Source organism: Trachypithecus francoisi, unplaced genomic scaffold (assembly GCF_009764315.1).
Source record: "Trachypithecus francoisi isolate TF-2019V2 unplaced genomic scaffold, Tfra_2.0 Lachesis_group10, whole genome shotgun sequence".
Classification (NCBI taxonomy): Eukaryota; Metazoa; Chordata; class Mammalia; order Primates; family Cercopithecidae; genus Trachypithecus; species Trachypithecus francoisi.
In genome coordinates this window covers 1,771,674-1,796,876 of record NW_022681455.1, presented here as the reverse complement: position 1 = coordinate 1,796,876, position 25,203 = coordinate 1,771,674, and the positions used below count along the sequence as shown (strand labels likewise).

General features: G+C 41.8%; 1 protein-coding gene across 5 annotated transcripts in view; it reads left to right on the top strand.

Annotated features, from left to right (window-relative positions):
- The window catches only part of GMDS (GDP-mannose 4,6-dehydratase), a 632,097-nt gene that overhangs the window by 256,182 nt on the left and 350,712 nt on the right, over positions 1-25,203 (top strand). The window lies entirely within an intron of this gene.

The window sequence follows — 25,203 nt, the reverse complement described above, 5'->3', positions numbered from 1 at the left end:
CTGGGTGAGGTAAGGGGATAGTCTGCTGGAGAATAAGAGGAATAGGAAGGGGCAGGAACATTGAGAGGAGGGGTAGGGAACCGAAAAGGGAGCTAATTAAAAATATGTGACATGACTGAACACTATACTGACTAATATTACAACATCCTTGCTAATACTAACATCCACAAATTGATAATGCCCACTTAACACCCATTTTTTGGCAGCCAAGGAGTTAGAATAGAAGGAAAAACAAACAGTTGGCCGGGCATGAGATTATGCCTGTAATCTCAGCACTTTGGGAGGCCAAGATGGAAGGATCACTTGAACTCAGGAGTTCAAGACCAACTTGGGCAACATGGTGAAATCCTGTACCTACCGAAAAAAAAAAAAAATGCTGGATGTGCTGATGTGCACCTGTAGTCCAAGCTACTCTGGAGGCTACGGTGGGAGGATTGCTTTAGCCTGGGAGGTGGAGATTAGAATGAGCTGAGATTGTGTCACTGCACTCTACCCTAGGTGACAAGAGACCCTGTCTCAACCAAAAAAGAAAAGAATAAAACGGAGGCAATTCATAAGAGGTTGACATTTGTCAGGGGGTATGTTCCACTATGTATTAGTAAGAATACAGGTTAAATGACTGATCAACAGAGAACCAGCCAGATTACTGAAAGGAAGGAGAGACAGCATCTGAGCAGAAGGTGAAATCAATGGAGAATTTCCTTTACCCCAGAATGTGGCTTTAAGAGGCCACAGTGGAAGGCCAAAGGGAGAGGGACTCATTAGGATGGGATGGTGGTGGTAGTGGTGCTGGCTAACAATTCTTTCTTTCTTTTTCTTTTCTTTTCTTTCTTTTTTTTTTTTTTTGTTTTTTGAGACAGAGTCTCACTCTTGTCTCCCAGGCTGGAATGCAGTGGCGCCATCTCGGCTCATTGCAACCTCCGCCTTCTGGGTTCCAGCGATTCTCCTGCCTCAGCCTCCCAGGTAACTGGGACTACAGGTGCGTGCCACCATGCCTGGCTAATTTTTTGTATTTTTAGTAGAGATGGGGTTTCAGTGTGTTAGCCAAGATGGTCTCGATCTCCTGACCTCATGATCCACCCGCCTCAGCCTCCCAAAGTGTTGGGATTATAGGCATGAGCCATTGCACCCAGCCTGTGGCTAACATTTCTTAAGCACCTACGTGGAAAATCTTAACAGTTGCCTTGTAGGGTGCATAATATTCGTATCCATCTTCTACATATGAAGAAACTAAAGTACAAAAAGGTTCAGTACCATGTCCCAAATTGCACTCGTGCTAAAACGTAGAGCTGGGCCTGGCCCCAAGGGTGTATCTTCAGCCCCTCACGTTGGATGTGCTCCAGACCAGGGAAGGCAGGGCCAGGCTGTACAGGGGTCACAGAGAGCAACTAGCCAGGACTGTGATTGTGAATCTCCAGATGAGGGTCAGGCCGAGGGGTAGCACCAGAGAGGAGTGTTTGGAAGGGAGTGCACCAGCCTTGGTTTGTTGTGGCAGGGGCCCCTAGGAGGAGTTAGTCATCTGGTGCCCACAGTGTTCTAGGTACTCAGAGCTTTTTTGCCTTTCAAAGATTAAACAAAGTCTTTTGGATTTTTCCTTACAAATCTGCAGAGTGAATTTTCTGCATCTTGAATTTAAATGTAAAGTGTCACACTAGGTGAAAATATGAATGTGTGAACACAGAGCCTTTCTTAGCCTTTCTTCTTTGGGAATCTCAGGGTTACCCTCATACCTCAGAGCGAACTCTTGATCTCTCTCTTTTTTCCCTGATGTTGACCACATACCAGCCTGGCTGTCCTGATGCAGGAATTTGCACATGTAACCTTCTCTTCCATTAACAGCCTTTTAACCAACTCTGCTTCTCTTCCTCACACCAAGAGTATGCCCATTTCTTAGCTCTCGGATTCTGAAGTTCTCAGCCCTGTCTACTTCTTTTCTTGGCCTTAAATGTCTTGGAAAGTATTGCATTAACCACCAGATTGTAACTTGTAGGACTTTCCTAAGTTCCCATACCCCCATGACCTTCCACTACGCCAGTTCTGTCACGTGGAATAAACTTGTGTCAACTTTCTCCATTCCATTGTCAGGATCATTACTGTAAGAAAATTCTGGACTTATGCCCCCTGCTGCTTTGAGTCCTTGCTGACTCTTAGAAGTCCTCTGTCCTCCAAGACGGCCAGCCTTTCTGCTCTTACTGCTCACTGCTCCCAGCATAACTCGTGACAAGTGCAGCTTGCCCAAATCCACCTGGGGTTTCCTTAAGCTTTTTTTTTTTTTTTTTTGGTTCTCACCTGTATTTTTTTCCAAACCATTTATCTATATCCTATTCATCTCTCAAAGCTAGCTAACAAACATTTAAAATATTTCTTTTTTCTTTTTTTCTTTTTTTTTTGAGACGGAGTCTCGCTCTGTCTCCCAAGCTGGAGTGCAGTGGCCGGATCTCAGCTCACTGCAAGCTCCGCCTCCCAGGTTCCTGCCATTCTCCTGCCTCAGCCTCCCGAGTAGCTGGGACTACAGGCGCCCGCCACCTCACCTGGCTAGTTTTTTGTACTTTTTAGTAGAGACGGGGTTTCACCGTGTTAGCCAGGATGGTCTCGATCTCCTGACCTCGTGATCGGCCCGTCTCGGCCTCCCAAAGTGCTGGGATTACAGGCTTGAGCCACCGCGCCCGGCCACATTTAAAATATTTCAAAATCTACTTCTCATTTTAAAATATCGCTTTATTTTCTTTTGTTTTTTTTAAACATTGTTTTTAGATACTGTTTTTAAACATTGACAATACTTAAGCCTATCAACATGGTGCCCTGATTGCCTATGTCTGCAGTTCCAAATAATGCTTTCTTGTTAAATACACAGGACATGGCATTATTACAGATGGCATGCGTGTTCCACAGTTCACATTATTACAGATGGCATGCGTGTTCCACAGTTCACATGGAGGGTTATTCTACTGAGAAGAACATGCATTTGGGGTGAGCTGGATAGGGAGCCCAAATTGGAGCGCACTCTGCACCCTGGGTTTGGAGCCCCCGCCCCCCTGCAACAAGAAGGAGCTGTTTCATCCTAAAGGGAGATGAGGGTGGGATTGGGCTGGAGAAGGGGGTACAGCTGCAGGGAGGATATATTATTACATTCTTTCTTTTTTAATTTGTATTTCTATATTTATTTAGCTTCACCCTGAATCACATAGGATTATATGAAGTTAAACCACTATTTACTGTATTGCATCTAAGAGAAAATATACTCTGAATTATGAAAAATCATCATGAAAATATACTTTTATAGGCAACCTGATTCTAAATCGCAACCACCCTGTTTTTAGAAAAAGTGAAGCATCATCTTGGTGTTCGGTGTTAAACTGCACAGAAGAATTAGGCTACCAGTTCTGTATCTAGCTTGTAGTTAAAGAAAATATTATATATTATAGAAAATAGCAAAGAATGCCTATGGGGGCCCGTGCATATGCATGTATATGTATGTGTTGGTGGTAGTTTGGTTGTTTTCCTTCTATTATAATTTTCTCCTTAGTGTTAATCCCAGTTCTGTTGCTTGTTAACTGTGACCATAAGCAAGCTCCTTAATTGCTCTGAGCTTTAGTTTTTTTCCAAAGGTAAAATAAATATAATAGTCCCTGACTCACAGACTTGTCATGATACTTAAATGGCAGAGTGCATGTAAAACACTTGGCCTGTTGCCTGGCACGTGGCAAGTTTTGAACTTAAATTACTACGAAGTAGACTACAACTGCTTCTTCAGTGCCTACTACGTTTCTATTTTTATGTTTAATTCTTTTGCTTAGAAAACCTTTAACCATATTTGAAAGTACAACCCGACATCCTCTCCATTCCCTGCTTTTCTTCCTCATAGTTCTTATCACTATTGAACTTACTATATATTTCACTTCTTTATATTGTCTATTTTCTTCTCCTCTCACTAGAATGTAAGCTCTAAAAGGCAGGGAGTTTTGCTTGTTCCCTTCATGATTGTGTCCTGGTGCCTAGAACAGTTCCAGGGCCTTAGGTGTCACGCTATAAATATTTGTTGAATGAACAAAAACATGACTATCAAGTGATAGTTTTGCAAATACTCAATGTGTCTTAAGCAAAAAGTGAAAAGACTAAAATGAGAGAAAATTCCATACCAATTGAGAGACACATCAATTTTAAGTAGATTTTAAACTTTGAGTGTATTTTAAATGTATGTATATAAATAGAAAAGAAGGAAAAAAAAAGTTGAAAAAAGGTTTTAAAAATTCCTTTCCCACATTTAGACTCAGTCTTTTTTCCCTTGACACAAATAAGAAAAATGTGAATGGGCTATCTTTTTACGTCTTTATACTAATGTTCTCTGGTGGTTTCTCAAGTCCCTCTTCTGCCCCTAACTTCTGTGTAGTAGGGAAGCTTCTAGCACAGCTGACTCTGGCTTGTGTAAGCAAACTCACAGAGCACTACCATGTCACTCATCATGGAGGGTACAACGTTGCCTCAAACAACAAAACCGCTTTTGACTCAACTACTGGTTTATTGTGCTTTTGCAGTGTGAAATAAAGAGAATAGTGTTTACAATATCTCCTTTGAAAAAATGTTGTCTATTGCTTCTTAGCTTATTCAACATCCTTCTTACCTTCCTTCCCTAGCCAGCCCTCTTACTCTCAAATTCTGTGTAGCTTAAAGCTAAAAAATTTTGAATAATGGGCTGGAGATTATCCTAGAAGAGAAATTGCTCTTACCAAATATCCCTGACAGCTCCCCAGACCATTAAATTAACAGCAATGAGTGGAGAGATAAGCAAAACTAATGGCATGCTTACAGCTTTGTGACAGAGGTTTGGAGTCATCATGATTCTCAGGGTCTCCTGAGATCACTCCTACAACCCTCCTTTCATTTTCATACTGTAGCATTTGGTTATGTAAAGTCTACCTGCATAGAGAAGTTTGAAGATTGGCTTTTAATACAGCTTTCTGATCATGCAGCACCACATTCTTAGAAACTTAAGACAACTTTCTTAGGTATTTAATTCTTAATATATTTTCTGCCCTCTTTAAGGTAGTGAAAGACTAGGTTTCATAGGGAATTCACAGATACAGGTTCTGGGTCCTTGGTGGTGGTAAGTTTAGAAGCCTTATCCTTTTTTCCCTGCCACTGTGCCCCGCATTAGCATCCAGCATTGAGGGAGGCACAGTGTTTTCGTGTTATACTTGTCCACACTGCACTGGTACTTCCCTGGGTAGTTAACCTGGAAAGAAGCAAGAGTAAGTTGAGGCAGGGAAAGCAGGTGACACCTCACTTGACTTTAGAAAACTCCCAGGGGAAGCTCCTCTTCTCACTCGTTTTTACGAACACATGTACAGATTACCTGTGATTCAAGGCCTTGTCTTACTGAAATACATATTCAAGGAAAGCAATGTTATTTTGAGTAAAAGAAGTCTTGAAACTTGAAATTATGGGCCCTCACTAGTTTTCTAGGTCATCCATTTTTCAAAGGGTCATAAATATGCCAATGTACCAAGCTAAGCTTTGTGCATCGTGAAGCTGTCGAAAAATAAAATGGTTCTTATATTATGGAAATGCACCATTTCCCAAATACCACTAGTGCCAGGGGAAAATTCTGACTTGCCCGTTTTCCTTTAAGCTATGTTTTAAGACTAGTAAACTTCTGCCACCGTTGAATTCTTGAAGGTCTGAGTTTTAGTAGCCCACCTCTTCCTCGTTTGGTCACCACTCATCCTTCTCTCGCTCCCTCTTTTCACTGAACCGGGCTGTTTTCTGCCTATGTGACTTCTTCTGGTGTCTGTTCTTGCTATGAGTTTTCTAGGTGTGTTTTCTAAAGCCTTGCACCTTTCTATATTTTGAGTTTTGTTGTTTGAATGTTTTATTTCCAGAATTTTGGTTCCTTTTCAAATCTGTTGTTTCATTTTAGCCTGCTTATAAAAATGCTTGCTTGTTTTTAGCTGATTTTTTTTCTTGGTTTCTTTAAGACATATTTAAAAGTCATTGTTAAAGAGATATACTTCAAAGTCATTTTCAGAATGCTATCTTATTTTCATGTTCTCCGTAGTAAATGTTCTCTTCAGTTTAATATTAAATAGTTCTTATTGGTTCTTTCTTGACATTAATGTTCTTTAAAAAAAAAATTGGTTTGCAAGCCTGTATTAAATAGGAAGCCTACCCCTTTTATATTCTTATCCCATATGTTAATGGTTGTGTGGCTGCCACCATTCAGCCTCTAGGATGCTCTGGTCCAGAACCAGTTCTACATTGGTGGCATAGAGCTTCATCCAGCTCTGATATTGGAAATCTAACAGCTCTGTTCAGTGGAAAAGCCAGCAGGCGTCTGGAGCAGACCCTTGTGTAAAGCTTTGTCTGTTGCCATGTGCCTCTTTTTTAGATACTTAACTTTATGTTAAATAAAAAAGAAACAACTCCTTTGATCTTGTTTTCGTGGGCAGGAAAATTCTGCCTCTGCATTGGATTTTAAGCAACAAGCCTGACCGAATTCCCTTTTCACTAGGTGCTTTTAGCTGTTATCCTGTTACCCATGGGGGCTGAAACCCCACCTTTGCCTTGAACTCCCAACAGACTCGCAGCTTCAGCCTTACTTTCTGCTTTGTTTTTCAGTAGCTTTTGTTGTTTGAGGCCAGTTCCACCCAGTCATGCCTTTTTAATTTTCTAATTTAAAATTTCATCGTTGTTGTACAGAGAGTGGCAGCAGTGGGAATTGTGGCCTACTGGAATTATTTAAGCTAAGCTGTTTGAACTTCACCCGAAAGCTCTGGGAGCCATTATACTTTTAGAAGGGTGTGACCTGAGTGGGTTTTATAATTTAGAAAGATAATTTTGGTAGCATGGAGGATGGATTGTAGAAAGGCCAGATAGAGACCAGGAAACCTGTTTGAAGAATTTTGCCTATAGGCCAAGGAGTCATGAGAGATCCAAGGTGTTAAGGGGGTAGATTTATAAAGGGCATTAGGGTCTCTAGGACAGTTGTAGTGTACCGGCCTGGATATTCACATGAGAGATCCAAGGTGTTAAGGGGGTAGATTTATAAAGGGCATTAGGGTCTCTAGGACAGTTGTAGTGTACCGGCCTGGATATTCAGTGATGCCACATGTCTTGTTTTCACCCTCAGGGCCAGCCCTGTGTCCTAATTACACCTCTCATTAGATTACTCACTCGCTATTTCTTTTTTTTTGGGTCGGGGGAGGGTGGCGGGGATTTCTAACTTTTATTTTAAGTTCAGGGGTACATGTGCAGGATGTGCAGGTTTGTTACCTATGTAAACATGTGCCATGGTGATTGTCTGCAGAGATGATCTCATCATCTAGGTATTAAGCCCAGAATTCATTAGCTGTTCTTCCCAGTGCTCTCCCTCTTCTCATTCCCCAGCCTCTGACAGGCCCCAGTGTGTGTCACTCCCCACTGTGTGTCATATATTCTCATCATTCACCTCCCACTTATAAGTGAGAACACACAGTATTTGGTTTTCTGTTCTATTCTGTTAGTTAGCTGAGGATAACGGCTTCTAGCTCCATCCATGTCTCTGCAAAGGACATTGTCTCATTCCTTTTCATGGCTGCATAGTATTCCATGGTGTATATGTGCCACATTTTCTTAATTCAGTTGATCATTGATGGGCATTTAGGTTGATTCCATGCCTTTGCCAATGTGAATAGTGCTGCACTGAACATACGCATCCGTGTATCTTCATAATAGAATGATTTATATTCTTTTGGGTATATACCCAGTAATGGGATTGCTGGATCAAATGGTATTTCTGCCTGTAGGTCTTTGAGGAATTACCACACTGTCTTCCACAATGGTTGAACTAATTTACACTCTCACCAACAGTGTAAAAGCATTTCTTTTTCTCCACAACCTTGCCAGTATCTGTTGTTTTTTTGACATTTTAAATAGCCTTTTGGACTGGCATGAGATGGTATCTCATTGTGGTTTTGATTTGCATTTTTCTAATGATCAGTGATTTTGAGCTTTTTTTTTCATATGCTTGTTGGCCACATGTGTGTCTTCTTTAGAGAAGTGTCTGTTCATGTTCTTTGCCCACTTGGTTAATGGTTTATTTTTTTCTTGTAGATTTAAGTTCCCTGTGGATGCTGGATATTAGACCTTTGTCAGAGGTAGATTGGATAAATTTTCTTCCATTCTGTAGGTTGTCTGTTTACTCTGTTGATCGTTTCTTTTGCTGTACAGAAGCTCTTTAGTTTAATTAGATACAGTCTGTCAGTTTTTGCTTTTGTTGCAATTGCTTTTGGTGCCTTGGTCAGGAAATCTTTACCTGTGCCTATGTCCTGAATGATATTGCCTAGATTTTCTTCTAGGGATTTTATAGTTTTGGGTTTTACATTTAAGTCTTTAGTCCGTGTTGAGTTGATTTTTGTATATGGTATAAGGAAGGAATCCAGTTTCGATTTTCTGTATATGGCTAGCAAGTTCTCTTGTCACCATTTATTAACTAAGGGATCCTTTCCCCATTGCTTGTTTTTGTCAGGTTTGTCAAAGATCAGTTGGTTGTGTGTGCGGTCTTATTTTTGAGTTCTGTATTTCGTTTCATTGGTCTATGTGTCTGTTCTTATACCAGTACCATGCTGTTTTGATTACTGTAGCCTTGTGGGATAGTTTGAATTCAGGTAGCGTGATGTCTCCAGTTTTGTTCTTTTTGCTCAGCATTGTCTTGACTGTTTGGACTCTTTTTGTGTTCCATATGAAATTTAAAATAGTCTTTTTCTAATTCCATTAAGAATGTCAATGGTAGTTTAATGGGAAAAGCATTGAATATATAAATTGCTTTGGGCAATATGGCCATTTTCATGATATTGTCCTTCCTATCCATGAGCATTTGATGTTTTTCCATTTGTTTTTGTCATCTCTGATTTCTTTGAGCAGTGGTTTGTAGTTATCCTTGAAGGGGTCCTTTACTTCCCTTGATAGCTGTATTCCTGGGTATTTTATTCCTTTTGTGGCAGTTGTGAATGGCAGTTCATTCATGATTTTACTCTCAGCTTGCGTGTGGTTGGTGTGCAGGGATGCTAGTGGTTTTTGCACAGCGATCCTGAGACTTGGCTGAAGTTGCTATCAGCTTAAGAAGTTTTTGGGCTGAGACAATGGGGTTTTCTAGATATAGGATTGTGTCATCTGCAAACAAAGATAGTTTGACTTCCTCTCTTCCTGTTTGAATACCCTATATTTCTTTCCCTTACCTGATTGCCCTGGCCAGAACTTCCAATATGTGTTGAATAGGAGTGGTGAGAGAGGACATCCTTGTCTTGTGCTGGTTTTCAAGGGGAATGCTTCCAGCTTTTGCTCATTCAGTATGATAATGGCGGTGGGTTTATCATATTCACTGCAACCTCTGCCTCCCGGATTCAAGTGATTCTCCTGCCTCAGCCTCCCAAGTAGCTGGGATTACAGACACCTACCACCACGCCTGGCTAATTTTCGTATTTTTAGTAGAGACGGGATTTCACCATGTCGGCCAGGCTGGTCTTAGAACTCCTGACCTCAGGTGATCTGCCTGCCTCAGCCTCCCAAAGTGCCTGGACTACAGGTGTGAGCCACCGCGCCTGGCTGAAGTATGTTCTGTTAATACTTAGTTTACTGAGAGTTTTTACGTGAGGGGATGTTGAATTTTATCAAAGGCCTTTTCTCATCTATTGAGATAATCATGTGTTTTGTGTTCTGTTTATGTGATGAATCACAGTTTAGAGATTATTCTTACTTAATGTTTTAAAAACAATCTAGGAAAGGGAATACACTATGAAAATCTCCTAAGGCTCTACTGTTTTTCCAGAAAAGTAGAAAGTCACATTAGGAATAGGAAACTGCAAGATCTCTTGGGGCTACCTAAGGGACTTGAAAAATGGGAAGAAAATTCAAATTGGACCATTTGAAGACAATGCATTTCAAACAGAAGGGGAACAAATAAAACTGTACCCACAGTCTCAGAGTGCTGTGAATATCCGAAGTTTCCTAAAGACACCAGGCCTTGGTTTGACACTAAAAAGCCAAGAAAATGTAGTCTCAACAAAGAATAAGCAGAGCAGAAAATAGAGTCCCTCTGTAGAAGCCTGAGGTTCTCGCACCCCAGGAGGTTGTGAAGTCCTGGTAACCACACTTTGAGATGGTCACCTGGAACTCGAAAAATATCTACACAGCTCAAAAAAAAAAAAAAAAATGTTCCATGAAACAGAGCAGCTAGTATACGAAGAATGTTACCAAAAAAATTAGACTTCTTTGGCTTGTGAACTCTAGGCCAGGAAGTAGTACAATGATTTAGTCTTTGTAAAATAATAAAGAATATGGATAGAGATGATATATCAGCCCATTATGAGTCCAGAAGACCTGAATGAGGGTATACCCTTTGTTTAAGTCTGGTTACATTAATAGAAAAGAAGGTTGTCTTCAACTGACCAATATTTGAAGAACAATGTGCTTATTCTCCTCCATTCGGAGGAGCCCATTCTCTTGAGAAGCAAATCATGCATACATAAAACCATGAATTTTACAGGTAAATTTAATAACAGGAACTACCTCTGTCTTGTTCACCAGTATGTGCCTAAACCAGTGCCTGGCACTTAATAGGAACACTTTTGCCATGGGATTATCTTTATTCCTTGATTTGGTGTGCTGCCATAGACTTTGCTAGATTTTTCACTATGAAAATGATATCTAACAATATCCTGGCAATTTGAGTTTATCTGCAGTGTGACCATTGTTTACCCCTTTTTTTTTTTGAGACAGAGTCGCACTCAGGCTAGAGTGCAGCGGTGCAATCTCAGCTCACTGCAACCTCCACCTCCCAGGTTCAAGCAATTCTCCTGCCTCAACCTCCTGAGTAGCTGGGATTTTTTTTTTTTTTTTTTTTTGAGACGGAGTCTCGCTCTGTCGCCCGGGCTGGAGTGCAGTGGCCGGATCTCAGCTCACTGCAAGCTCCGCCTCCCGGGTTCACACCATTCTCCTGCCTCAGCCTCCCGAGTAGCTGGGACTACAGGCGCCCGCCACCTCGCCCGGCTAGTTTTTTGTATTTTTTAGTAGAGACGGGGTTTCACCGTGTTAGCCAGGATGGTCTCGATCTCCTGACCTCGTGATCCGCCCGCCTCGGCCTCCCAAAGTGCTGGGATTACAGGCTTGAGCCACCGCGCCCAGCCGTAGCTGGGATTACAGGTGCCAACCACCATGCCTGGCTAATTTTTTTTTTTTTTTTTTTTTTTTTGTAGAGACAGGGTTTCACCATGTTGGCCAGGCTGGTCTCGAACTCCTGACCTCAAGTGATCCGCCCGCCTCAGCCTCCCAAAGTGCTGGGATTACAGGCATGAGCCACTGTGTCTGGCCCATTGGTTACCTTTTTATGGACATTAGTAATCTGTTGGCATTTTCATCATAGTGCGTATAGTTCTACAGTATCACTCCTGACTTCTTGAATGCGTCATTCTTAGCAATTGGTCGACCCTTTAGTTTGTCTGTTAGATCTAGAGACTCCTTGATATTTAGCAGTGTTCCTACCTACCTGTCTCAAACAGCAGTTTGATACTTGGAACCTGCCTTATGTCTTACACAGCAAGTAGAGAGAAAACATGTGACTGTTCCTTTCCTGGGCCTCTGCATCCCTCCTGTGCCTGCTTCCCTAGCAGCCTTCTCTCTGTATCTGGTTGCTCTTCTTATTTATTTTGCATTTGTGTCCTTGAACCCCACTCTGTTCTTTCTTGAGCATTATTTTAATTTCATTCCATTTTGTTAAAGGCATCTTTTCCCATTTTCCGTCTTTTGCTTGCCAGTATATCACACGGTTCTTGTGGGTTTTGAGCTTCTGGTCCTTCTTTTCAAATCTTTCAATAAAATATTTCTAGTGAAACATGTAGGTCTCTCATGAGGGCTTACTTATTTTAAAAAGGCTCTTTTACATTTCTCTCATAGCTTAGATTTTTTTTTAATATTCCTTCTAAAATTAATTTACTATCTGCTATTTTTGGAGGAGAGAGGTCAAGAGAAATCGAGGTGAGGAAGGAGGGAAGAGAGCTTATTATCTGCACAGTATGATGTTGCATTGGCCTCTCTTGTTTTGTGACTTACAAAGACTTGGATATACCACTTGCCAGTGGGATTGAAGGCTCCCGACACTGAGTTATTTGTCCTGCCTGGAAACCTTAGCTCTGCTTCTTGTCTGAAATGAACTCTCGCGTATGGATAGTTGAGACTTACATTGTTGTAACCACAGGCCATGTTGTGGCATCTCAGTCATTGAAACATTTCAGTGAGTTCTCTTTTTTTGTTGTTGTTCTGTCATTTTATCTATTAACGAAAGAGTTATTAGCTATTTAGATGCCAGTGTTACTGCTTTCTTCCTATTTCATTGTTATAGTAGTGACCATTCTAAATGTAATTATAGTATTCATAAAAGGAAAGTAAAACTTTATAATAATGATGAAGACTGTATGATGTTTACTGTGTTTCAGTCTCTTTATATGTAGCTGAAGTGACTTTTCATTATTTGTCCCCAAATTACTATAATCTGGGTGGTAACTGGCAGCAAACATTAAATCTTCTATTTATCTCTTGATTATCTTCCAACAAATATTTTTAATCCCCTGATTTTTATTCTCCGGATTTTTAATCCATAGGGGTACAGGTCATTGGCTAAATACCCTTCATATAATCAGTCCGTTTATTCATTCCTGTGCTATCACTCTCTGCCAACAGAGAGCTTGTGGGATGCTAACTCATCTTAGTATATATATGATCAAAATAACTCAGATTAAAGGTACAAACATTACAAAATGCATTTGAAAGCTAATTTCATTGTTTAATTTTTGATTATATGTACAACTCTAGTGTGATGTTAATGCCTTAGTGTATTTATGTACTTTTGGAGCTTTGTCATTGAGGTCAGGAACCTATCGAATGACCCAAACCATTGAGCAATTGGTTATGTAACAATAATGCTTTTAGGTTACACACGTGCAGATTTCAAAATGGCTGATGAGAGCTTATTTATCCGGCTGGATATAGGTGGTGAGAAAGATTTAGTGACTTTTCTTCTTTAAGCACATTCTAAAATACTGAAATTTTGTCACTACCACTTGATTTACAGGAGATGTTTTAACCTTTCTTATGCCATGGACTCCTTCAGCAATCTGATGAAGGCTGTGGATATTCTCAGAATAATGTTTTAGAGGTATAAACCAAATGCATAGAATTGCCAAGGAAACTGACTCTTAATCTGTTAATATACCTAAAAACCAGGTTTGTGATATAATAATGTGCCATAACACATTATAGCACAAGATCTGGCAGTGGGCCTGGTAAACATTGGAACTTCAAAGCAGTGATGGGCACAAGTGATGCCTCCAGTCATCTGCAGTGACTGTATAGTAGTGTTGAAATGGCTGCTGTCTCTATTGGTGGAAAGGTCGCAAGTACTATTATTACTGAGGATTGTTGGCTTACATTCAAAATAGAAGGGAATTCCAAATTTCAGATAGAACTGAGTGAAAATGAAGACACACATTTTTTAATTTTTTAAGCCAAATCTGTGTGCTCTCCTGAGTTTTGTCCATGGACCCTGTGAATTCTTAGTTAAGTATTCCTGCTATAATAAATTCCATTAGGTAAGTTGATTTGTTATTTCTGTTTATCTGTAAAGAATCTCTGTGAGTTTTTCTCTAGAAAAACCTGGGTAGTTACTTCTGGTGACATTTTCTTGTACAGAAATCATGACAGGTTTTTCTGTATTTATCAGCAACTGATAAACTGTAAAATGACAGAGAAAAAACATCTAATATGGCTAATTTCTGATAGTTGGAGTCTCAAAGTATTTTTAAATTAAGATTTTCTAAAAATAAAAACCCAGGAGACTTAGTTTAATATTTATTTTAAATAATTTAACTAATTAAAACAAATTAGCATTTATTTTAAAATTATGTAATGTATTTTTTAACTGAAAAAGAATGAGAGGCTTTCAGGAATAGGACCAGAGGTTCTCAGAGGATGTGGAAGTGGCAGAGAATTGTGACCAAGGAGTTATAACTGAAGTCAGGGTGGGGGGCGCAGAACCCAATATTTTAGAAATGAAGGTTCTCAAACTCAAGGAATGTTAGTGGGGCAACTGTTCTTCATTTTGGAGTTAGCAAGTCAGAAGAGCTGACAGATTTGGCGAGGTTGTTAAAGCGTGGTCGGCCTTCCAGAGCAGCGGCTGGGTCCTTAGAAAAAGCCAAGAGCTGGAGGGTGTTGTGAGAACAGAGTCCCGCCTATGCTTTCTACTCTGACTTGTGAGAGCTCCAGTTCACCTCTGTGGCTAAAATGTAAACACATGACAAAAATCGATACCATTATTTCAACAAATATTTTCCAGCCCTCCTGTGTACTAAGCAGTGGTGGTGAGAGACGGAAAGTCATGGCCCCGACGGTGTGGAGAGTGGACGGACAGAAGCAGTGTGTGCAGCCTTGCCTCTCATCAGAGTCACCGGGAGCAGGGTGCATTTGGGGATTGTTACCTTGTCCTGTGTCATCAGTGTTCTGATTCCCTATGAGAGCCCTTAGTCTACTTTGAGCATTTCAAAACTCTAAGGGAACTATACCTTCATATGCCTTGAGCATACAAAGGCAAACCAAGATGTCACATTTGTTTAGTCTGGTTAGCATTTGTCACTCTGGTGGACTAACAACCCTGTATATTGTTCCAAATTGTAATTATAAACATTTTTGAAGAAAAATGGAATTGCAAAAGAATAAGGAAAAATCGTACAAAATTGGGGTTATGAGTGTGAGGAAGAAAAGTTTCCGAACTATAGGGCTGGGCCTTGGGCTGGGCTGGAGGCAAGTAGAACGGTTGGGAGTATAGCACTGGTGAAAGGGCCAGATAAAGTGATGCTGTCCTCTGCTCCAGAGCCATTGCCAGCTCCCCAGTGCCCGCTGAACAAACTATAGACTGGCATATATGATTTGCTCCAGAATAGCTTCTACTTACATTACATCAATATAGCACTCTGTTCCCCAAACATTGCCAGTGCATTTGTCTCTCCTTTTGCTCATGCTGATGATCCCCGCCCCCATTAGAATGTCTCATCACCTCTCCAACCCCCCACTCCCCCAGTCCCTATCCCCCACCCCTGCCCACCCCCGTGGACCCTACTATTTCTTTTTAATTTAAGTTCCGGGATGCCTTGCAGGACGTGCAGGTATGTCACATGGGCAAACATGTGCCGTGGTAGTTGGCTGCACCCATCAACCCATCACCTAGGTATTAAGCCCTGCATGGATTAGCTATTTATCCTGACACTCTCCTTCCTCCCACCTCCCTGACGGGTCCCAGTGTGTGGTATTCCCCTCCCTGTGCCCATGGACCCTACTTTGATCTGTCCATGTCATCTGTCCCTCCTTTGGATCTCTATCCTCCCACTCCCATACTTTGTCACCATCTCAGGATGCCTTTCTTAATCCCTGTGGCCTCCCTTTTGTAGCCTCTTCAAACCCTGTCTCATCGACACCCGTAAGGCAGGCTCCAGGAGGGGAGGGCAAGGCCCTGTCTCCTTCACTTTTGGATTGCCTGGAATCAGAGCCTGTGGCCTGCTCATGGTAGGGTGCACCTTCTCTCGATTCCTTCCCTGCCCACTGAGCTGCAGTGCTTCTAGGTCCACACCTGCCTAGTTCCTGTCTAGCTCTGGAGCCGGGGTGGCAGGAGGGGAAAGATTTGCATCTGGCCCCAGCTGCTAAATAAATGTCAGCTCTGCTGAGCTGCTAACTAGGAAAAACTGATCCATGATGGAAAGCAATGTTTTATTGTTGCTGTCCTTGATTAATAACTTTCACTTACAGGGAAGCAGTAAACACTGCAGCTGCTTGTGTGGTCTTATGCATTTCCAGCTCACTGGTATCATGAGCCTCCTCTTGTGTCTGTGAAATCAAATGTTAGAGGAAAAGATTTCCTGTTCTCTGGTTATCTTTTACCACATTTAGTTCTTTTGCAGACAGATCTCTTTCCAACACCACATTTGTAGTCAGGAAACTTTGGCTCATTCATTGAGATTTTTTAAATGGAATTTGCTCCATATATAAAGTTTGTTCCATTCTTAATTGTGTACTGAAATCATTGGGGAACTATATGCCTAAGCTTCAGACCAATACTGTCTTATTCATTCAAGTAATGTTTCCTGAGTACTTTCCATGGGGCAGGTATTCTTCTAAGTGGTAGGAGCAATGAGAAAAAATGAACAGAGCCCTTAACCTCATGAAGCTTACAAGCTCACTAAACCAATGAAGATGCTTTCTCTGTACTTAGAGTCCAATGGACTGAGTTCTCCAAAGTGAAGCATGCCAGGGGAGGATGAGGTGAAAGTAGAGATGGCCAGGTCCGGGAATCCTTTTGGCTGAAGGAAGGGAGGCGTGAACCCTGGAGAAAATGTTCTGAGTAGAGGGAAGGGGCAAACACCAAGACCCTGAGACGGCAGGAAATCAAACTGGGAAGGACAAATCGCTAGGAACTTAGAGGCCGTCCCGCTGAACCATACGGGTCTGAAGAGGCAAACAACGTATGTTCCAAGCCGTTGTGCCTATCTTCACATTCCTACATATATTCTTCTTGTTTCAGCTAAAAAGCCTGAAAAGTGTTCAGCCTTACTCATTAATTTGTTTTGGACTTCTCTTCTGCTGTGTTTGAAATGTTTTTCCTTACTAAAATTGTTATTCAAATACTTTCCCTTAATTCATTTACACTTCAGAAGATAATAGTTCTATTAACATTTACAGGATACTTAAATATATATTTCATCTAATTTCTTATAAATAAATGAAACTTCTCGGCCGGGCGCGGTGGCTCAAGCCTGTAATCCCAGCACTTTGGGAGGCCGAGACGGGCGGATCACGAGGTCAGGAGATCGAAACCATCCTGGCTAACACGGTGAAACCCCGTCTCTACTAAAAAAATACAAAAAACTAGCCGGGCGAGGTGGCGGCGCCTGTAGTCCCAGCTACTCCGGAGGCTGAGGCAAGAGAATGGCGGGAACCCAGGAGGTGGAGCTTACAGTGAGCTGAGATCCGGCCACTGCACTCCAGCCCGGGTAACAGAGCCAGACTCCGTCTCAAAAAAAAAAAAAAGAAACTTCTCTTCACGTGGCTTTCTATTTTAAAATTACAGATATCTTTTTACCTCTGTGCAATTCTTGGGGATTTAATGGTGAACAGAAATAGTTAAGGGCCCTACGCCTGTAGAGTTTACAGACTAGTGGGGTAGCGGCTGTTTGTGGTCTTTTTCATTTACCCTAGCTTTTGCTTTCAGTAGATTTCAGAATTTTAAAAATGTGTGCTCTTTAATTGTATTAATATTTTGAAGTAAGAGTACAGTATGTGAGGGGGAAATACGAGGGAGCCACAGTGGGGCAGACCTGGCAAACCACTCACACTAGACTCCTGATAACTATAGCTGCCTCTCTGTCTCTGAACCCGAAATTTACTTCCCAGACTGCCATTTGAGGAAGAGAGCTAGTCCATTATGAGAGACTCAGGACCAAGGGGAGGAGTTGGAACACTATAAACCCCCTAAGTTGGGAGTGGGCCTTGCAGAGAGCTCCAGAATGGTGCCTGATCAGCAGTCTCTCAGGATCATCCAAGATCCTGAATTCAGAAGCTGGAACGTTACTTGCTGTGCTTCTTGGGAAAAGAGTCACAATGTGTGACATTTCTGACCTCAGGGATTCAGTTTTGGTGGTCATTTTAAATATGTAAAGTTGTGAGCACCATAGTTACCAACACATGACAACCACTCCACTGATCAGACACAGTCTATTTTCTCTTGTAATCATCTAATATAAGTAATAGTTTGTCACTATTATGACTGGTCAATATATTGCATGTTAATAGTGGCATTTATCTTGTCCTACTTGGTTAGAATACCCTCTTTCATCTCTGTTCAAGTTCACATAGTTAAAAAATTAACATTTAGTTATAATGAGTTTGGAGAGGTAAAAGGGCTTCAGTGATCCTGGAGTGAGTGTTATCATTTGTTTTATTTGCTGTGAGGCCTAGCACAGTGAACTCAAGTCTTCCCTGCTGTGGCTTTAAAAGCACCTGGGATTTACATTCCATGTTGCAGACTACAGAATTGACATGTGAACTTTCAGCATCTATATCTTATCCCTTTCAGCCCATTTAAAGGACTCATTCTAATTTTCTGTTTGCTTTAAGAAAGGCTATGATTTACCACTCATAAATAAATGTGGACAATTCTTTGGATATCTGTTTATATCTTTGAATGTTGATAAGAGTAATTAACTTTATATTTGAACTTAAATTTCCTGTTTCCTATGACTTTACATTTTTCTGTCATTTCTCCGGCTTTACTACTCGCCTCTGAGACTGCCCTGACTGCGCCTTACGAATGAATATCCCATCACCGTGTCTTTGGATATTTTAGTAACTATCTCCTCCCACCTGCACTTCAATTATGTCTAAGATTCTTCTTCTGCACTCTGAATTCTGACTCTTTATATAGTGTAACTGTTAAAACTATTGTTGTTGTTATGCTAAAGCTTTGAAATTTATTTTGTTTTTTTTTGTTGTTGTTGTTGTTTGTTTTTTTTTTTTTTTTGAGGCAGAGTCTCGCTCTGTCGCCCGGACTGGAATGCAGTGGCCAGATCTCAGCTCACTGCAAGCTCCGCCTCCCGGGTTCACGCCATTCTCCTGCCTCAGCCTCCCGAGTAGCTGGGACTACAGGCGCCCGCCACATCGCCCGGCTCGTTTTTGTATTTTTAGTAGAGACGGGGTTTCACCGTGTTAGCCAGGATGGTCTCGATCTCCTGACCTCGTGATCCGCCCATCTCGGCCTCCCAAAGTGCTGGGAAGCTTTGAAATTTATATAGAGTTTTATCTGTCTTGCCCTTTGAAATTTTACCTTTTATTTCAGTGATATTAAATTATCAAATTTGTTTTATTCTGATAGCACATTTTCTTTCCTACTGGCTTTTGTGGTTTTATTTTGATGTATGTGTATTTGTCGTTTAGATTTCTCATTAGTTTGCACACTGTCTTCATTCACTTAGCAAATACTGTGCCAAGCCATGCTTCAGGCATGGGAGACACTGCAGAGAACAAGATGAAACCCAGCTCTCATGGAGCTTACATTTTAATGGGTGAGATAGATCATAAATAAGTAAACAGATAAAATAAAAGTTTAAAATTAAGGTGAAATGAAGCAAGATAAAGAGAGGGGTGGATAAGCATAGACTGGCGAGCATGGGATGTTTTTAGAGAGGGAGGCAGGGAAGTGGTGAGGGGCACAGCATACAGAGGGGTCAGCAGCATGAAGGCTCCAGGCAGGACCAGCTGACACCAGAGTAGGACCACAGGGTGGCCGGAGAGGCTGCATCATCGTAGTGGGGGATGAGTGTGGTAGGTTATGAGGTCAAGTACCAGAGTGCCAGGTGGGGAAGGACTGAAATTGAACTAGTCAGAGGTTCTTGCAGTGGTTCCCATGAAAGGTGATGCCAGACTAAATTAAGGTGTGGGCTAAGTGGTGGGAACTGGTTAGATTTCAGTAAGCTGCACAGGGAAGGAAGTGTTAGGGAAGATTCCTAGGTTTTGTTTGGAATGGGTGCTATTTACACAGAGGGAGGGGCCATGGGAAAGAAGAGCTTTGGAGACAGCTTCAGGAACCCTCTTTGGGGCCATCTCAGTGTGACATGCCATTAGGTACAGCAAGTGGACAGGAACATATGAGAGGCTGCTGCTCCAAGAGGTGCCCTGGAGGTGGGCCTTTGGGCCCATTTGGACAGATGGTGAATTGAGACCCCAGACTGAGTGATGACACAGCTGGAGGGTGGGTTGGGGTAGAAAAACCTCAGCACTGAGCCCAAGGCTGGAGTCGGGGTGCAGGGGACCTGGTAGACTGGCAGGCACTGGCACAACAGCCTGGAGAATTGATGCCAGTCGAGTGGAAAAAAAACTGGAAGAATGTGGGGATATGGGAGCCCACTGAAGAAAATATTTCAAGAAAGTGAGTTTGGGCAGTATTTTGTAGGCTTGTTTTTTTATCAGTCTGATTTTTTGTTCTCCTTATTAGGTGAAAGAAGATTTTTACTGTTAACTTGGTCTGCATGCCTCTGAAAATGCAACTCTCTTTGTGATTGGAAATCTACTTCATAATCATCCCATAGTACTGAGAAGATAGAGAAAAAGATAATGATAAAAAGCAACCACAACCAAAACCCTACTCATTTTGGCTCCCAGTTATAACTGTGGTTTAGTTTCGGGGGTTTGGAAGCTTCTTCTGTAAAGGTCCAGAGAGTAAATATTTTTGGCTTCATGGGAAATACCTGTGTTGCAGCTATTCAAGTCTGCTGTCATAGTGTGGAAACAAGCATAGGAAACCTGTAAACAAATGAGTGTTTATTAGGGCTGTGCCCTATAAAACTTAATTACAGAAGCAGATGGTAGGTCAGATTTGACCTGTGGACTGTAGCTCTCTGAACCTTCCATGTTTTCATGTGTTTCAGAATCACACTCCTAACCTTTAGTTTTACTGAAAAATAATCTTTCTTTGGCCGGGCGCAGTGGGTCATGCCTGTAATCCTAGCACTTCGGGAGGCCGAGGCAGGTGGATCATGAGGTCAGCAGATCGAGACCATCTGGCTAACACAGTGAAGTCTCGTCTCTACTAAAAATACAAAAAAAAAATTAGCCAGGCGTGATGGCGGCCACCTGTAGTCCCAGCCACTTGGGAAACTGAAGAACTCTTACTTTATTTTATTTTCTTTTTTTTTTTAACCTGCGTTTCATTTTGAGACAGAGTCTTGCTCTGTTGCATAGATTGGAGTGCCGTGTCATGATCATGGCCCACTGCAACCCCAACCTCCTGGGTTCAAGTAATTCTTCTGCTTCAGCCTCTTGAGTAGCTGGGACCACTGGTGTGTGCCGCCATGGTCGGCTAATTTTTTTTACTTTAAATTTTTTTTGTAGACACAGGACCTTTCTGTGTTGCCCAGACTGGTCTTGATCTCCAGGGCTCAACTGGTCCTCTGGCCTCAGCCTCCCAAAGTGTTGGACTACAGGTGTGAGCCACTGTGCCTGGCCAACACTTGTAAGCTTTAGGAGTTGATGAGTCACAACATACTGTTCAGATTTTCTTTTTCAAGGAAACCGCTTAATTTGTTACTCTATATTATAAAACACTTCATAATCAGTTAAATTTTATCAGCTAATCTTATCCTGTAGCATGTTGAATATCAAACACATGTGCTTAATTCTCTCTGGAGTTACCTCAAAATCTGCAAACATGCAACCATCCTTCCCCCCATACTCTCCTATCTTATTTACTATCTTTAGTCTAACAGTGCTTAATTCTTTTCCATGAGGTATGTGCTCTGAATAATGACCTGTTAGTTATCTAAACTGGATTCCCTGGCATAAGTGAAAACTTTCAGGTTGACAGTTTCTTTATTCTATGTTCTAACGGTTAAGGTGCTTATGCTAGGACATGTGGTTCACTGTGAATGTAGCATACCTGTGTGTAATCCAGTCAATGTATAGAACATTCAGCACAAAACAGTTAAGTTGCCTATGCTAGGACGTGTGGTTCACTGTGAATGTAACATATCCGTGTGTAATCTAGTCAATGTATAGAACATTCACCACGAACACAACAGATGGTGTCACCACTTGCTGTAGCTTCTCTGTGTCAGTGTAAATACTTACCTGTTCTTAGGATTAAATAATATATACTCGCAAAATGCCTAGGATGATATGCATGTGTCTGGTACTGAGTACTTAAAAAATACTAGCTATTCCTTCTTGGAGCTGTTCAGGCAGCATGTATATAAATGAAAACCTAGTCAAGGAAAGAGAAAAAACTCACAACATTCTCATTATTGTTCAAATTTGACTGGTCCCTTGAAAAGGAGTGCAAATACCATGGGATAAGAACTTACACCTAAAAATATTTTGAGTACAGACACTTGATGTCAGAGAAGATATTCAGGAAGATCTAGTTTAAGGTTTCTTAATCTGCAATCCACAAATCTCTGGAAAGCGTGGGCAGTTGTGTGTGTCTGTGTGTGCACGTGTTTCTCCTCAGAGCCTCTGGCTTTTATGAGGCCCTCACAGAGGGGGTGGCTGAATTCAGCTTTTGTGGTGAGCATCATCCAGGGACTTGCTTGGAGTCCTGGTTCTGCTGCTCCTAGGCAGCGTGACTCGTAGCAACTCCGTCTTTCTGAACCTCAGGACCCAGTTTCTGTTTCCCCTAGGATTGTTACAAAGCTCGAACAAAAGCACTTTTGAATTGTAAAGTGTCATATAAATTACAGTTGTGGCACTGATGTGGTGAGGAAACTACGGCCAGCAGAAGTGGTTGAGTGATCTGCTCAGTGACCACTACCAGTGGTCCCAGAGCCCTGACATGCCCTCTCCCAAGGCCTTCTCAGTACACTGTTTCCCAAAATAAGGCCGTGGCTTTTCCTGATAACAGAATGACCCAGTGCAAAAACCATTCAACAGGGAAAAACCGACCTTTTCAACAAATGGTGCTGGAACAACTAGATATCCATCTGCAGAAAATGAAGTTGGACCCCTAACCATACACAAAATTTAACTCAAAATGGATCACAGAATTAAATGCATGAGACAAAACTATAAAACTCTTGGAATATACCATTAGGAGTAAATCTTCATGATCTTGGTTTAAGTAAAGTGTTCTTAGATATAACATTGAAAGCACACACAACAAAATAAAAAGTAGATAAATGGGACTTCTGTGCTTCATAAGACACCAGTAAGAAAGTGAAAAGACGTTAGCCCAGCACTGTACCACATGCCTGTATTCCCAGCTATTCAGCAAGAGGCTGAGGTAGGAGGATCACTTAAGCAGGGTTTGAGGCTGTAGTTTGCTATGATTATGCCCGTGAATAGCCACTGTACTCCAGCCTGGGCAGCATAATGAGACCCTGTCTTTAAAAAAAAAAGGGGGGGGGAGGTTGGGAGACAGGGTGTGGTGACTCACGCCTGTAATCCCAGCACTTTGGGAGGCCGAGGCGGGCAGATCACGAGGTCAGGAGATCGAGACTACAGTGAAACCCTGTCTCCACTAAAAATACAAAAAATTAGCCAGGCACGGGGGCAGGCGCCTGTAGTCCCAGCTACTTGTGAGGCTGAGGCAGGAGAATGGTGTGAACCCGGGAGGTGGAGCTTGCAGTGAGCCGAGATTGCGCCACTACACTCCAGCCTGGGCGACAGAGCGAGACTCCATCTCAAAAAAAAAAAAGGAAGTAGGCCAGGCATGGTGGCTCATGCCTGTAATCCCAGCACTTTTGGGAGGCCAAGGTGGGTGGATCACGAGGTCAGGAGATCAAGACCAGCCTAGCCAGCATGGTGAAACCCTGTCTCTACTAAGAATACAAAAATTAGCCAGGCATGGTGGTGCACGCCTGTAATCTGAGCTACTCAGGAGGCTGAGGCAGGATAATCACTTGAATCCCGGAGGCGGAGGTTGCAGTGAGCTGAGATTGCGCCATTGCACTCCAGCCTAGGTGACAGAGCGAGACTCCATTAAAAAAAAAAAAAAAAAAAGTAAAAAGACAACCATCATAATGGGAGGAAAGATTGCAAGTCAAGGCCAGGCATGGTGGCTCACGCCTGTAATCCCGGCACTTTGGGAGTCCGAGGCGGGCGGATCACGAGGTCAGCAGATCGAGACCATCCTGGCTAACACGGTGAAACCCTGTCTTTACTAAAAATACAAAAAATTAGCCGGGCGTGGTGGCGGACACCTGTAGTTCCAGCTACTCGGGAGGCTGAGGCAGGAGAATGGCATGAACCCGGGAGGCGGAGCTTGTGGCGAGCCGAGATCTGGCCACTGCACTCCAGCCTGGGCGACAGAGCAAGACTCTGTCTCAACAAAATAAATAAATAAATAAAGATTGCAAGTCATAGATTTGATAAGGGACTTGTATTCAGTATATATATGTGTGTGTGGTGTGTGTGTGTGTGTGTGTGTGTATGTGAGAAAACTTTTACAACTCAACCAATGACCCAATTTAAAAATGGCTAAAGGATTCAGATACACATTTCTACAAAGACAAGATACAAATGGCTGATAAGCATATGAAAAGATGCTGAACATTATTTATTAGGAAAAAGAAAATCCACACTGAGATACCACTTCACACCACTAGGATGGATATAACAAAAAAGACAACAACAAGTCTATGTAACGTGGAGAAATTGGAACTCTTATTAATTGATGGTGAGAATGTGAAATGATGCAGCCATTTTGGAAAATGGTCTGGTAGTTCTTCAGAATGTTAAATATAGTGTTACTGTATGACCCAGCAACTACATTCATAGGTATATACTCAACCAAAATGAAAACATGGTAAGCGAAAGAAGCCGGCCACTAAAAGCCACCTATTGTATGATTCCATTTGTATGAAATATCCACAGTAGGCAAATACATAGTGACAGGGCTGTTGGGGTCAGAGTTGGAGCTGGGGATCAGAGAGTGGCTGCTGATACTAGGTACTAAGGTACTGAGTACTAGGTACGGAATTTCTTTTTGGGGTGATGAAAATGTTCTGGGCTTAGATGGTGTTGATTGCATATACTGCTGTGAATATACTAAAAACCACTGAATTATAATCTTCTAAAAGGGTGAATTTTATGGGTGTGAATTATATCTTAACAAACTGTTAATAGAAAAGAATAAAAATAACAGGCTTCCAAATTTGCTTTCTTGCCTTTTGAAAGATTGTGGATGAAACATACTTTTTTTCTTTTGATTTCCTGGCAGCCACATGACCTTTACTCACAGGCCTAAATCACATGAGTTTAGTGGTCTAAATAGGGTCCCTGGTGAGTGGTTGCCTGAATACCATTTGCATGTACCAGGGGACAGCTTCTGCTCCAGGGCACACATGCAAGACCCAGCAGTAACGAAGGCCAGTGACCTTACCCTCAAAGGGGTTTCTCCAGGTGAGGATTCACAAGGCGGCAGGGGAAGCCGGTTTGCACTGTGCCCAGCTATATTAGCCTCTGAATAAACCAGTAACAAAGATTTTGAGCCTTATTATTTTAGAGGATTTAATGTTAGGTTATTTTGTTCATCATATGTAAATAGAACAATTTCAGAAAGCTTATCAGTCACACTTGTTTTTAAAAAGTACTCTAAAGAACTGCAAAATATTGAATTATTCCTCAGCATTCTCTTAGAAGTTAGTT